Below are 13,789 nucleotides of genomic sequence, written 5' to 3'. Positions count from 1 at the left end.
CAAAAGGAAACGTGTGCAAAAAAACACCATGTGCCACCTACACCACCAAGTATTGATGTGATGCAAAGACCTCTAAAAGGTGGAAGGGAACAACGTATGGTCCATTGTCCAAAACTTCCCCTCTAAGGCCCTACTCTCACATTATTAATTCCCTTCTTGACAAGTGTTACTCGCCTTTAAAAGGAAGAATAGGTAGATAAAGGTGGGGAATTATGTAGAGCGCTCCTGCTGTCAAAGGATGTACTCAAAATGCCACGGTTGCACAGGACAATTTATTGAAATATTTTCAGACAACGCATTTTGGCGCTCACATGCGCCTTCATCAGGTCCACACAAAGATAAGTTTGCGGTGTCCTGAGGTGCCGACTGTGCTTGAGTGGCTATTCGAGGAATAGCCACTCAAGCATAGCCGGCACCTCAGGACGCAGCAAACTTATCATTGTGTGGACCTGATGAAGGCGCATGTGAGCGCTGAAACGCGTTGTCCGAAAATATTTCAATAAATTGTCCTGTGCAACCGTGGCATTTTGAGTACATCCTTTGACAGCAGGAGCGCTCTACATAATTCCTCACCTTTATATACCTATTCTTACTCCATTATTCTGTACCCTAAGGAACACGGATAGGGGAGATAGAGCTGCGCACTGCATCCACTGATCCCCACCAACACCTCTCAACAGTGTTAGGCTTGCACTGTTGCATCCTCTTAGCAGGTCGGTACAGCACATTAGGTGAGGTGGTGGGTTCCGCGTTTCCACCTAACGACCGCATACGAGAGAGCGCCCCGTTTTTTTCCTTCCTCTGTTTTCTATCACCCTAAAAAGGGTGGCCCCACACAGGAACCCCTCCCTATTTCCACCTACAAACACTGCCATTTCACATGGTTTTTAGGTGGAAACAGGGAGAGTTTCCTGTGTGGGGCCACCCTTTTTAGGGCGAGTAACAATTGCCAAGAAGGGAATTAATAGGGCGAGAGTAGGGCCTTACAGGGGAATTTTTTACCCCCACCTGCTACAATGGACAATACGTTGTTCTCTTCCACGTTTTCGAGGAAAGTGTTACTCGTCTTAAAAAGGGCGGCCCCACACAGTAACATCTCCCTATTTCCCCCTAAAAACCCTGGGAAATGTCAGTGTTTGCAGGTGGAAATAGGGAGAGGTTCCTGTGTGGGGCCGTCCTTTTTAGGGTGAGTAACACTTGCCAAGAAGGGAATTAATAATGCGAGAGTAGGGCCTTCCAGGGGAAGTTTTTACCCCCATCGGTTTCAATGAACCATACGTTGGTCCCTATCACCTTTTAGAGGTCTTTGCATCACATCAGTACTTGGTGGTGTAGGTGGCACATGGTGTGTTTTTTCACACCATTCCTTTTGTTAGATTTAAAAAAAAAATTAAGTACATATATTTTATCCTAAGAATATTATTAAAGGTTAAGTTTTACGTAATGCATATCCTCAATACTTACTTGTGCACACTAACACTTACAAAAGAGATTGTTTTCTTCTGCCTTCCTGCCTCAGATACTATTCTGATCCTGCCACCTGCCTGATACCACACATCTGATGCCAAGTTCTCCTTTTTTCACCCACCTTCCTCAACAGGTACTGGTATTGCCACCCATCGCCCCACTATGTCACCGTGTCACTTTGAGGACTCCTGATGCTGCTGATGTCCCCTCCAGGCTGTCTCATGCTGCCACCATATGTTCTCCTCATGCTGCTGCCACCTCCAGGCTGTCTCATTCTGCAACTATATGGTCTCCTCATGCTTCCGCCACCTCCAGGCTGTATCATTCAGCTACTATATGGTCTCCTCATGCTGCCGCCAATTCCAGGCTGTCATTCAGCCACTATATGGTCTGCTCTTGCTGCTGCCAACTCCAGGCTGTGTCATTCAGCCACTATATGTTCTCCTCATGCTGCCGCCACCTCCAGGCTGTGTCACTATGCCACCATGTGGTCTTTAAATAAAACTTTTTAGGTTCATCTATTTGAAATCTTCTATTTAAATGTAAAAAAAAAATCTTTAATCTTTTCAATTGTGAGGCCCTATGGTCTTGTCAGGCTGTTGCCACCTCCAGGCTCGGTCATTCAACCACTCTATGGTCTCCTCATGCTACCGCCATCTCCACGCTGTGTCATTCAGCCACTATATGCTCTCCACATGCTCTGCGACAGTGATTCTAATAGTGACACCTCTAATCTGCATGTCATACTGAATAACAGTATTATTTCGCTAACCCAGCAAACACCCTGTGCGTGTTACAGCAAGGCAAAGTGTTCTACACCCCTATTGAGGCTCTCTGTAGGCAAGAAATAGCCGTTTTTAATACAGAGTCGCCGCAAATAAATTCGGACTGAACCAAATTTTTTCGGAAAATTAGTTGGTCGAATCGAATTTTTCAAAAATTCGCTCATCTCTAATTGTGATGTTTTCTTATGTGTCAGAAGGGCTTTGCATGGTGTGCCCATGCTGTGTCCAGGAGAGGTTGTTTTCTCTGCATTCCATATAGCCACGCCTCTGATTCAATCTGTATTTTGGTTCTAGCTTTTATCTAGAATATTTCTGGTTTGTTTTATGGCTCTTATGTATTTACCTATGGTTATGACTTTGGCTACATTTTTCGACACCAGCACTAGGGTATCACTTTCAGCCCAACTCTTGCCTCTCACAATATAATTTTTACCCACTGATGAGCTTTATTTAGGCAAAATCCATACCAGGGCTCCATACAACACAAAGCCATTCCAAAATATTTGCAGCATAATTTGGTATTACTACAATTAAAAAAAGTATATATTTCTTTACTTAAAGGGTGCTGTTTACCTGTATATACAGTTCAAAATTCTTTCTGTAGGGGGAAAAAAGATACATTATGGTAGAGTTTTCCAAACTATTCATGTGGGTGACACCCTCTTTAAACATGCTTAGTTTGGTGGCACACCTTATGTTATGTGTCCCATGATTTACCGCGTGAAACTAGTACCCAGAATTAGCATTACAAATGTGTCTGCCACCCCCCTCTCTGAGCCAATTCATTCTCATCCTCATTTATCCCCCCCCCCCCCCCCCCGTGCCATTACATTAGTCCTCTTGTGTCATTCTGGCTCCAGCAGGCCCAGGTTCAGTGGCTCCCGCTGGCGTCTGATAAGTGACAATCTCCTGCTCACTCCTTGAGTGCGACATCAGGGGCATCATTAGCAAGAATTCCCAGCAGCTACCACCGCTCACTGATTTACAGTGGCCTTGGCGCCAGACAGTTCAAGATTGGGCAGCACGGGCTGTGATAACTTGAGAACAGTAACCAGCAGCTGCTGCGGGATGGGACACTCCTGTGACACACCTAGAGACTGCTGTCGACACACTAATGCATCATGGCACTCAGTTTGAAAAGCACCACATTATGGAAACAGATCAGAGTACAAAATGTTATCATAGACAGAGCATGTCATGTACATATTATGGTGTAAAGGCCTCATTGAAAATGTTTCTAATTGCAATATCAAGTAGTGACTATAGAGGAGAGAAATGTTGACATCTTTATTTCTAGAAAACATGTGCCTTTCTACTGCACTTTATGCAGGGTGTGTTGAAACTTTCACAGAAGCAATCTCAACCTTTGTTAGAAACCTTGATTTACCCCTTCAACTGGTTCCTATCCTCCTCAATATTTAAAAGCTGCTGTCCCTTTTTATCCGGCTATGTACGTATTGCTCCAATGTAAGTGATTTCAGTTACCAGGCCCCCTTTCACATGCCATGGATGTTTCCTTTTGCGGAGAATATGTCACCTCACTTATCTAGCATGGATTCTGCACATAAAATTTACAAGTTAGCTTCGCTGATGACCATAAGGCTATTCCTTGCGCAGAATTTTAGCAGTGCAAAATGCACTTTCACGTCAGAAATCTAAGGGTCAGCCTTGGATATCTGCCACGAAAATACATATCAGATTATTAGCAAACATGTGAACATATCCTTAGAGGAGTTCACCAATGAGGAAGATTGTCATGAGTTCACTGAAGATTAGCTGTAAACACCTTAGGAACTTGACCACTAGAAAAATGACTTGACTTGTGGGTCTGCCCTTGTAGGAGATGCCCTTTCTAGCCACCTTTGGCTTCCCTCCCCTAAGAATGTCACAGGCTCCTCAAGCTTTCTTCTCCGCTCTGGTGTAGGCGTGATGGCAAGTGATGTCACTGTGTGTCTGTACAGGAGAGAAGTCACGATGTGGTCCTGTGTACTTGGATACAGTTAAAGTGGCACTCATTCACAAGGAATCTGGGGGAAGTGTCCTATATTTCTCAATAACAGATTATACAGTAGGTGGTTTGGGCCCCTAGGAGCCTGGGGCTTTAGGTAACCGCTACCATTAAATTACTCTAGGTGGATCTGGGGCAAGGTCATTTGGTCCCTTACTGGGCCCCCTTGTAACCTTGAAGAAGGACTACTGTATGTCTGAAACATTGCTACATTTATTCTTTTGAAACCATGAAAACATGAATAAAGCTTAATATCTTCAAATGCAGATGTCTGAAAGGCACTTCCTTCCTCAAATTGTTTTTACTGTTGTGGGTCTTCTGGCAATGAACCAGAACTCATACACTGCATGACAAATACAAACTCAGTGAAAGCGTAAACCATAGAGGCTCATTCACACAGCATTTGGGCATACATTGGAGTATTATAACCATACAATGGAATACATTGACCATTGGCACATACCCTGACAGGGGCCTCCATTAATTTAGTGTCTGCTTTTGCAATGAATAATCGAGATGTAGTCACTTGAACACAACATATACATAGCCTAATAATTGTGAATTGGATTATAGAATTCACATATGACTCAAGTGACTTTCTAGTTCTGTATTTTCCTACATCTCTTCTCTATGCATTCAGCCAACTCTCTATTATTTATCTGTCATCGTGGCTTTTTGGGATGTGTTAACATGTTAAAGTTTTCAGTGCAATTATTGAATACAGAAATGGATTTGAAAAGAGAACCTTTGGAGGGAGGGGAATTTGGTTATATCATCCCTGTGCTTGGTATATTTGTCAAAAACGCAGCGATTTTTTTTCTTCAAACAATTACTTTGCTCAAAAAACTTTTGACACTTTTTATTGTACCAAGTGGGTGGAGCTTGTGACACACACACACCAAACTTTTATCATTTACAGCTGCAGCTATAATTTACACCAGCTGGCATAGATTTTAGTGAGGGCACACGGGCCTTTACATCAATTCAACCACTATGCCCAAAGAAAAAGCTGGAGTAAATATAAAACACAAAACTCCAAGGGGTAGATTTATCAAAACCTGTGCAGAGGGAAAGGTTGACCAGTTACCCATAGCAACCAATCAGATCGCTTCTTTCATTTTTGAAAATGCCTCTGTAAAATGAAAGAAGCGATCTGATTGGTTGCTATGGGCAACTGGTCAACATTTCCTCTGCACAAGTCTTGATAAATCTCCCCCCAAGTGTCCAGAGGATAAACCCCCGGATCACGGGGTGCAAAACCCCTTATTAAGCAACCCCCATATATTAACCCCTTAAGGACTCAGCCCATTTTGGCCTTAAGGACTCAGACAATTAAATTTTTACGTTTTCATTTTTTCCTCCTCGCCCTCTAAAAATCATAACTCTTTTATATTTTCATCCACAGACTAGTATGAGGGCTTGTTTTTTGGGCAACCAGTTGTCCTTTGTAATGACATCACTCATTATATCATAAAATGTATGGCGCAACCAAAAAACACTATTTTTGTGGGGAAATTAAAACGAAAAACGCAATTTTGCTAATTTTGAAAGGTTTCGTTTTCACGCCGTACAATTTATGGTAAAAATGACATGTGTTCTTTATTCTGAGGGTCAATACGATTAAAATGATACCCATTATTACATACTTTTCTATTATTGTTGCGCTTAAAAAAAATCACAAACTTTTTAACCAAATTAATACGTTTTTAATCCCTTTATTTTGATGACCTCTAACTTTTTTATTTTTCCGTATAAGCGGCGGTATGGGGGCTCATTTTTTGCGCCATGATCTGTACTTTTTTTGATACCACATTTGCATATAAAAAACTTTTAATACATTTTATATAATTTTTGTTTTAATAAAATGTATTAAAAAAGTAGCAATTTTGGACTTTTTTTTTTTTCGTTCACGCTGTTCCCCGTACAGGATCATTAACATTTTATTTTAATAGTTCGGACATTTATGCACGTGGCGATACCAAATATGTCTATAAAAAATTTTTTTTACGCTTTTTGGGGGTAAAATAGGAAAAAAACAGACGTTTTACTTTTTTATTGGGGGAGGGGATTTTTCACTTTTTTTTTACTTTTACTTTTAAATTTTTTTACATTTTTTTTTACACTTGAATAGTCCCCATAGGGGACTATTCATAGCAATACCATGATTGCTAATACTGATCTGTTCTATGTATAGGACATAGAACAGATCAGTGTTTTCGGTGATCTTCTGCTCTGGTCTGCTCGATCACAGACCAGAGCAGGAGACGCCGGGAGCCGGACGGAGGCAGGAGAGGGGACCTCCGTGCGGCGTTATGAATGATCGGATCCCCGCAGCAGCGATGCGGGAGATCCGATCATTCATTCAAATCGCGCACTGCCGCAGATGCCGGGATCTATATTGATCCCGGCACCTGAGGGGTTAATGGCGGACGCCCGCGAGATCGCGGGCGTCGGCCATTGCCGGCGGGTCCCTGGCTGCGATCAGCAGCCGGGATCAGCCGCGCATGACACGGGCATCGCTCCGATGCCCGCGGTTATGTTTAGGACGTAAATGTACGTCCTGGTGCGTTAAGTACCACCGCACCAGGACGTACATTTACGTCCTGCGTCCTTAAGGGGTTAAATGTGTATTAAACTTCACTTTTATTATTTAATTAAAGTATGCCTTCACAGGGGAGAGGGTGCATCATTGGACTGAGAGAAGAAAGATGTTCGTTTTGAAAATGTTTTCATCATTTAGGCCCGTTTTTTTATTTTTTCAATGTGTTGTGTTTTTTTTATAATTGAATTTTCAGGCTTAGTAGTGGAAGGCGTCTTGTAGACAGAATCCATTACCAAGCCGGGGCTTAGCGTTAGCTCCCAAAACCGCTAGCAATAACCTCCAATTATTACCCCGGTACCCACCACCACAGGGGTTCCGGGAAGAGTCGGTACCAACAGGCCCAGAGCATCAAAAATGGCACTCCTGGGTCTAGGCGGTAACAGGCTAGCCTTATTTAGGCTGGGGAGGGCCAGTAACAATGGTCCTCGCCCACCCTGGTAACGTCAGGCTGTTGCTGCTTGGTTGGTATCCGGCTGAGACTGAAAAAATTAGGGAACCTCACACTTTTTTTTAAATTCATTTATTTATAAAAAAACAAAACAAAAAAAACGCATAGGGTTCCCCCTATTTTCAGTATCAGCCAGATACCAACCAAGCAGCAACAGCCTGATGTTACCAGGGTGGGCGAGGACCATTGTTACTAGCCCTCCCCAGCCTGTTACCGCCTAGGCCCAGGAGCGCCATTTTTTTACGGTCCGGGCCTGTTGGCTCTGGCTCTTCCTGGCACCCCTGTGGTGGTGGGTACCGGGGTAATAATTAGAGGTTAGCGCTAGCTGATTTTGGGGCTAACGCTAAGCCCCGGCATAGTAATGGATTCCGTCTATATGACAGCTTCCACTACTAACCCTGAAAATTCAATTATAAAAAACACGACACATTGAAAAAAAAAAAGAAAAATGTTCCCCCAAAGTCTCTGCCCATCATGGGACTTGTAGTCCAGGGGCTGAGGTGCAGATCGCACCGGGTCATCGGGTCATTCTGCAGAGACCCGCTGCGATCCGCATTTAAATGAACAAACCGGCAGTACATGCGGCTACATTGTGCGCCCGCCGGCTCCTGTATAGACTGTCATAATTCATAATCCCCTCCGCCGGGAGACGGCAGCTCTGATTGGTCAATAGCTATTCACCAATCAGAGCTCCTGTGTTCCGGCGGCGGGGATTATGAATTATGACAGTGTATATAGAAGCTGGCAGGCAGCGCGATGTAGCCGCATGTACCGCCAGCTTGTTAACTTAAATTAACTTAAATCGCAGCAGATCATTCTCTGGAGATCCGCTGCGTTCCGCATTTATTAACTATACTAACCGGCGGTACATTCGTCTACACTGCGCTGCCCACCAGCTTCTATATACACTGTCATAATTCATAATCCCTGCCGCCGGATCACAGGAGCTCTGATAGGTGAAAAGCTATTGACCAATCAGAGCTCCCGTCTCCCGGCGGCGGGGATTATGAATTATGACAGTGTATACAGGAGCCGGCTTGTTAACTTAACCCCTTCAGGACGGAGCCCATTTTGGCCTTAAGGACCGGAGCGTTTTTTGCACATCTGACCACTGTCACTTTAAACATTAATAACTCTGGAATGCTTTTAGTTATCATTCTGATTCCGAGATTGTTTTTTCGTGACATATTCTACTTTAACATAATGGTAAATTTTTGTCGATACTTGCATCCTTTCTTGGTGAAAAATCCGTAAATTTGATGAAAATTTGAAAATTTTGCATTTTTCTAACTTTGAAGCTCTCTGCTTGTAAGGAAAATGGATATTACGAATACATTTTTTTTTGGTTCACATATACAATATGTCTACTTTATGTTTGCATCATAAAATTTACGTGTTTTTACTTTTGGAAGACACCAGAGGGCTTCAACGGTCAGCAGCAATTTTCCGATTTTTCACAAAATTTTCAAACTCAGTATTTTTCAGGGACCAGTTCAGGTTTGAAGTGGATTTGAAGGGTCTTCATATTAGAAATACCCCATAAATGACCCCATTATAAAAACTACACCCCCCAAAGTATTCAAAATGACATTCAGTCAGCGTTTTAACCCTTTAGGTGTTTCACACGAATAGCAGCAAAGTGAAGGAGAAAATTCACAATCTTCATTTTTTACACTCACATGTTCTTGTAGACCCAATTTTTGAATTTTTACAAGGGGTAAAAGGAAAAAATTTTTACTTGTATTTGTAGCCCAATTTCTCTCGAGTAAGGACATACCTCATATGTCTATGTAAAGTGTTCGGCGGGCGCAGTAGAGGGCTCAGAAGGGAAGGAGCCACAAGGGGATTTTGGAGAGTACGTTTTTCTGAAATGGTTTTTGGGGGGCATGTTACCTTTAGGAAGCCCTTATGGTGCCAGAACAGCAAAAAAAAACACATGGCATACCATTTTGGAAACTAGACCCCTCGGGGAATGTAACATGGGATAAAGTGAACCTTAATACCCCACAGGTGTTTCACGACTTTTGCAAATGTAAAAAAAAAAAAAATTTTACCTAAAATGCTTGTTTTCCCAAATAAATTTTATTTTTAAAAAGGGTAATAGCAGAAAATACCCCTAATAATTTGAAGCCCAATTTCTCCCGATTCAGAAAACACCCCATATGGGGGTGAAAAGTGCTCTGCTGGCGCACTACAGTTCTCGGAAGAGGAGGAGTCACATTTGGCTTTTTGAACGCAAATTTTTCTCTGGGGGCATGCCGCATTTAGGAAGCCCCTATGGTGCCAGGACAGCAAAAAAAAAAACCCACATGGCATACCATTTTGGAAACTAGACCCCTCGGGGAACGTAACAAGGGGTTAAGTGAACCTTTATACCCCACAGGTGTTTCACGACTTTTGCATATGTAAAAAAAATTTTTTTTTTTACCTAAAATGCTTGTTTTCCCAAAAATTTTACATTTTTAAAAAAGGGTAAAAGCAGAAAATACCCCCCAAAATTTGTAACACAATTTCTCCCGAGTACGGCGATACCCCATATGTGACCCTAAACTGTTGCCTTGAAATACGACAGGGCTCCAAAGTGAGAGCGCCATGCGCATTTGAGGCCTAAATTAGGGATTGCATAGGGGTGGACATAGGGGTATTCTACGCCAGTGATTCCCAAACAGGGTGCCTCCAGCTGTTGCAAAACTCCCAGCATGCCTGGACAGTCAACGGCTGTCCGACAATACTGGGAGTTGTTTTGCAACAGCTGGAGGCTCCGTTCTGGAAACAGTGGCGTACCAGACGTTTTTCATTTTTATTGGGGAGGGGAGGGGGGCTGTGTAGGGGTATGTGTATACGTATTGTTTTTTAACTTTTTATTTTATTTTTTATGTTAGTGTAGTGTAGTGTTTTTAGGGTACAGTCGCACGGGCGGGGGTTCACAGTAGTTTCTCGCTGGCAATTTGAGCTGCAGCAGAAAGTTTGCGGCAGCTCAAATTTGCAGCCAGATACTTACTGTAATCCTCCGCCCATGTGAGTGTACCCTGTACGTTCACATTGGGGGGGACATCCAGCTGTTGCATAGCTACAACTCCCAGCATGCCCGTTGGCTGTCGGTGACTGCTGAGAGTTGCAGTTTTGCAACAACTGTAGGCACACTGGTTATGTATCACTGAGTTTGTGACCTAACTCAGTGTTTCACAACCAGTGTGCCTCCAGCTGTTGCAAAACTACAACTCCCAGCATGTACGGTGCATGGTGTACGGTGACTGCTGAGAGTTGTAGTTTGCAACAGCTGGAGGCACACCGGTCGTGAAACACTGAGTTAGGTAAAAAAAAAAATGAGTTTCACAACCAGTGTGCCTTCAGCTGTTGCAAAACTACAACTCTCAGCAGTCACCGACAGCCAACGGGCATGCTGGGAGTTGTAGTTATGCAACCAGCAGATGCACCACTACAACTCCCAGCATGCACTTTAGCTGTTTGTGCAAGCTGGGAGTTGTAGTTATACAACGCTGAAGGTACACTTTTCCATAGAAAGAATGTGCCTCCAGCTGTTGAAAAACCATAAGTCCCAGCATGCCCATAAGGGAATGCTGGGAGTTGTGGTGGTCTGCCTCCTGCTGTTGCATAACTACAGCTCCCAGCATGCCCTTTTTGCATGCTGGGAGCTGTTGCTAAGCAACAGCAGGAGGCTGTCACTCACCTTCAACGATCCAGACGCTGCAGGTCAGTCCCGCCGCCGCAGCTGCTCCTGGGGCCCCGATCCCAACAGGGGCGCCAGGGATCGGGGTCCCCAGCACCCGGGGTCGTCTTCCCGCACCCGCTCACGTCCTCCAGAAGAGGGGCGGAGCGGGTGCGGGAGTGACACCCGCAGCAGGCGCCCTGATTGGTCGGCCGGTAATCTCTGCAGACTCTGGCTGTTCAGTACAGCCAGTAATTCCGGGTCATCGGGTCACTGGAGACCCGATTGACCCGGAATCGCCGCAGATCGCTGGACTGAATTGTCCAGCGATCTGCGGCGATCGCCGACATGGGGGGGCATAATGACCCCCCTGGGCGATATGCCGGGATGCCTGCTGAACGATTTCAGCAGGCATCCGGCTCCGGTCCCCAACCGGCTAGCGGTGGGGGCCGGAATTCTCACGGGCGTATGGATACGCCCTCGGTCCTTAAGGACTCGGGATGCAGGGCGTATCCATACGCCCTATGTCCTGAAGAGGTTAAATGTGGATCGCAGCGGGTCTCTGCAGAATGACCTGGTGCGATCTGCACCTCAGCCCCAGAGTCTGTTCATGATGGGAGTAGTAGTCCTAAAAGTCCCGCAGCCGGGGGATGTGCAAGTGCCATCCCTCAGCAGTGCTGCGGTACTACAACTACTCCCATCATGGGACAGACTCTGTCCCATGATAGGAGTAGTAGTCCAAGGGCAGAGGTGCAGATCATTCTGCGGAGATCAGCTGCGATCTGCATTTATTAACTATACAAGCCGGTAGCACATGCGGCTACACTGCGCTGCCTGCTCTTACAGTTCTTATAATTCATAATCCCCGCCGGGAGACGGGAGCTCTGATTGGTTAATAGCTTTTCACCAATCAGAGCTCCCATCTCCCGGCGGCGGGGATTATGAATTATGACAGTGTATACAGGAGCGGCAGCACGATGTAGCCGCATGTGCACCCGGCTTGTATAATTAATAAATGTGGATCGCTACGGGTCTCTGGATAATGACCTGCTGTGATCTGCACCTCAGCCCCTGAATTACAACTCCCATCATGGGCAGAGTCTGTCCATGATGGGAGTAGCACTCCTTACTGTCCCAAAATAGACACTTTGGTACGTGTCATACAAGGTGGTGTATATTTGCGCAGAAAGGTGCTTTTGCGAATTATTTTGGCGTAAAAAAAACCTGCAGTTAATAAATTCGATTCTACAGTAGAAAGTGCTCTATGGTAAACCTAACCATAGAAATGGCTATGAAAAATCAGATTTTGCGGAGGGGGGGGGGGAAAAAGCACGAAAAACCTCTTGCGCAAATCTTTACGTTACAAAATACACCAAAAAAAAGCTCTATATACAATGATAAATTCCCCTCCTTGTCTCTGCCTGGACCAGGTGCATAGTAAAGAAATTTGGTGCCAGGGTGCCCATTACCTGCATCAGGGCACTCATGTCTTGCCATTAACAACAAGCCACTGTAACCTACCTTCATTTGCAGTGGTGTAATGAACATGAATCCTGGACTGCTATGAATTGGAACTTTGTCTTCTTTTTCGATGAATCCAGGTCCTCATTTAGATTTGACAACGGGTTTCATTAAGGCCTTGTTGTGATCCTGCCTTTGCTGGGGGACAACACTGTCCTAACTGCTGGTGTGATGAGCTGGAAACCATTGCATATGACAGCCAATCACCCCTAGTACTGATACATGGTGCAGGACTCGGTGATATGTGCAGGAGTCCTGCAGCCACATGTGTTCCCTCTCATGGCAGGGCTTTCAGCTGGCAATTTTCAGGAGGATAATGCTCACCCACATACAGTGGGATGTGTCATATCGGGTCAGTCCCGGCATGTATCTGAAGCCAGGACCCGGGGCTGCTGCATGCTTTTAATCCTTTAGACGCGGCATTCAAAGTTTAACACCACGTCTAAAACGAAAGTAAAACCTTCCCGGCTGCTCAGTGGGGCTGATCGGGACCACCGCAGTGAAAGGACGTGAGCGAAGGGTCACTCACCTTCCTCCGGCACATCAGATCGGCGATTGATTGCTCCAAGCCTAAGATTCAGGCTTGAGCAATCAACCGCCGATAACACTGATCAATGCAAAGCTATGGCTTTGCAGTTAACAGTGCTGGCAATCAGTGTATGCAATGTTATAGCCCCCTATGGGGGCTATAACATTGCAAAAAAAAAGTGTTAAAAAAAAGTTAATAAATGTGATTTAACCCTTTCCCTAATAAAAGTCCAAATCTCCCCCATTTCCCATTTAAAAAACAAAACATGTAAATAAAAATAAATATAAACATATGTGGTATCGCAGCATGCATAAATGTCCGAACTATAAAAAAATATCATTAATTAAACCGCAGAGTCAATGGCGTACGCGCAAAGAAATTCCCAAAAAAAAGTCCAAAATAGCGTATTTTGGTCACTTTTTATATAATGAAAAAATGAATAAAAAGCGATCAAAAAGTCTGATCAATACAAAAATGGTAAACTTCAGATCACGGCGCACAAAATGAGCCATTATACCGCTCCATACGCAGAAAAATAAAAAAGTTATAGGGGTCAGAAGATGACAAATTTAAACATATACATTTTCCTGAATGTAGTTATGATTTTTTCAAAAAATCAAACCTATATAAGTAGGGTATCATATCAATCGTATGGACCTACAGAATAAAGAGAAAGTGTCATTTTCACCAAAAAATTTACTGCGTAGAAACCGAAGCCCCCAAAATTACAAAATGGCATTTTTGTTCAATTTTGATGCA

This window comes from Hyla sarda, chromosome 2 (genome assembly GCF_029499605.1).
Source record: "Hyla sarda isolate aHylSar1 chromosome 2, aHylSar1.hap1, whole genome shotgun sequence".
NCBI classification, from domain to species: Eukaryota; Metazoa; Chordata; class Amphibia; order Anura; family Hylidae; genus Hyla; species Hyla sarda.
The sequence above is the reverse complement of the archived record's forward strand: the minus strand, read 5'-3'. Positions refer to the sequence as shown.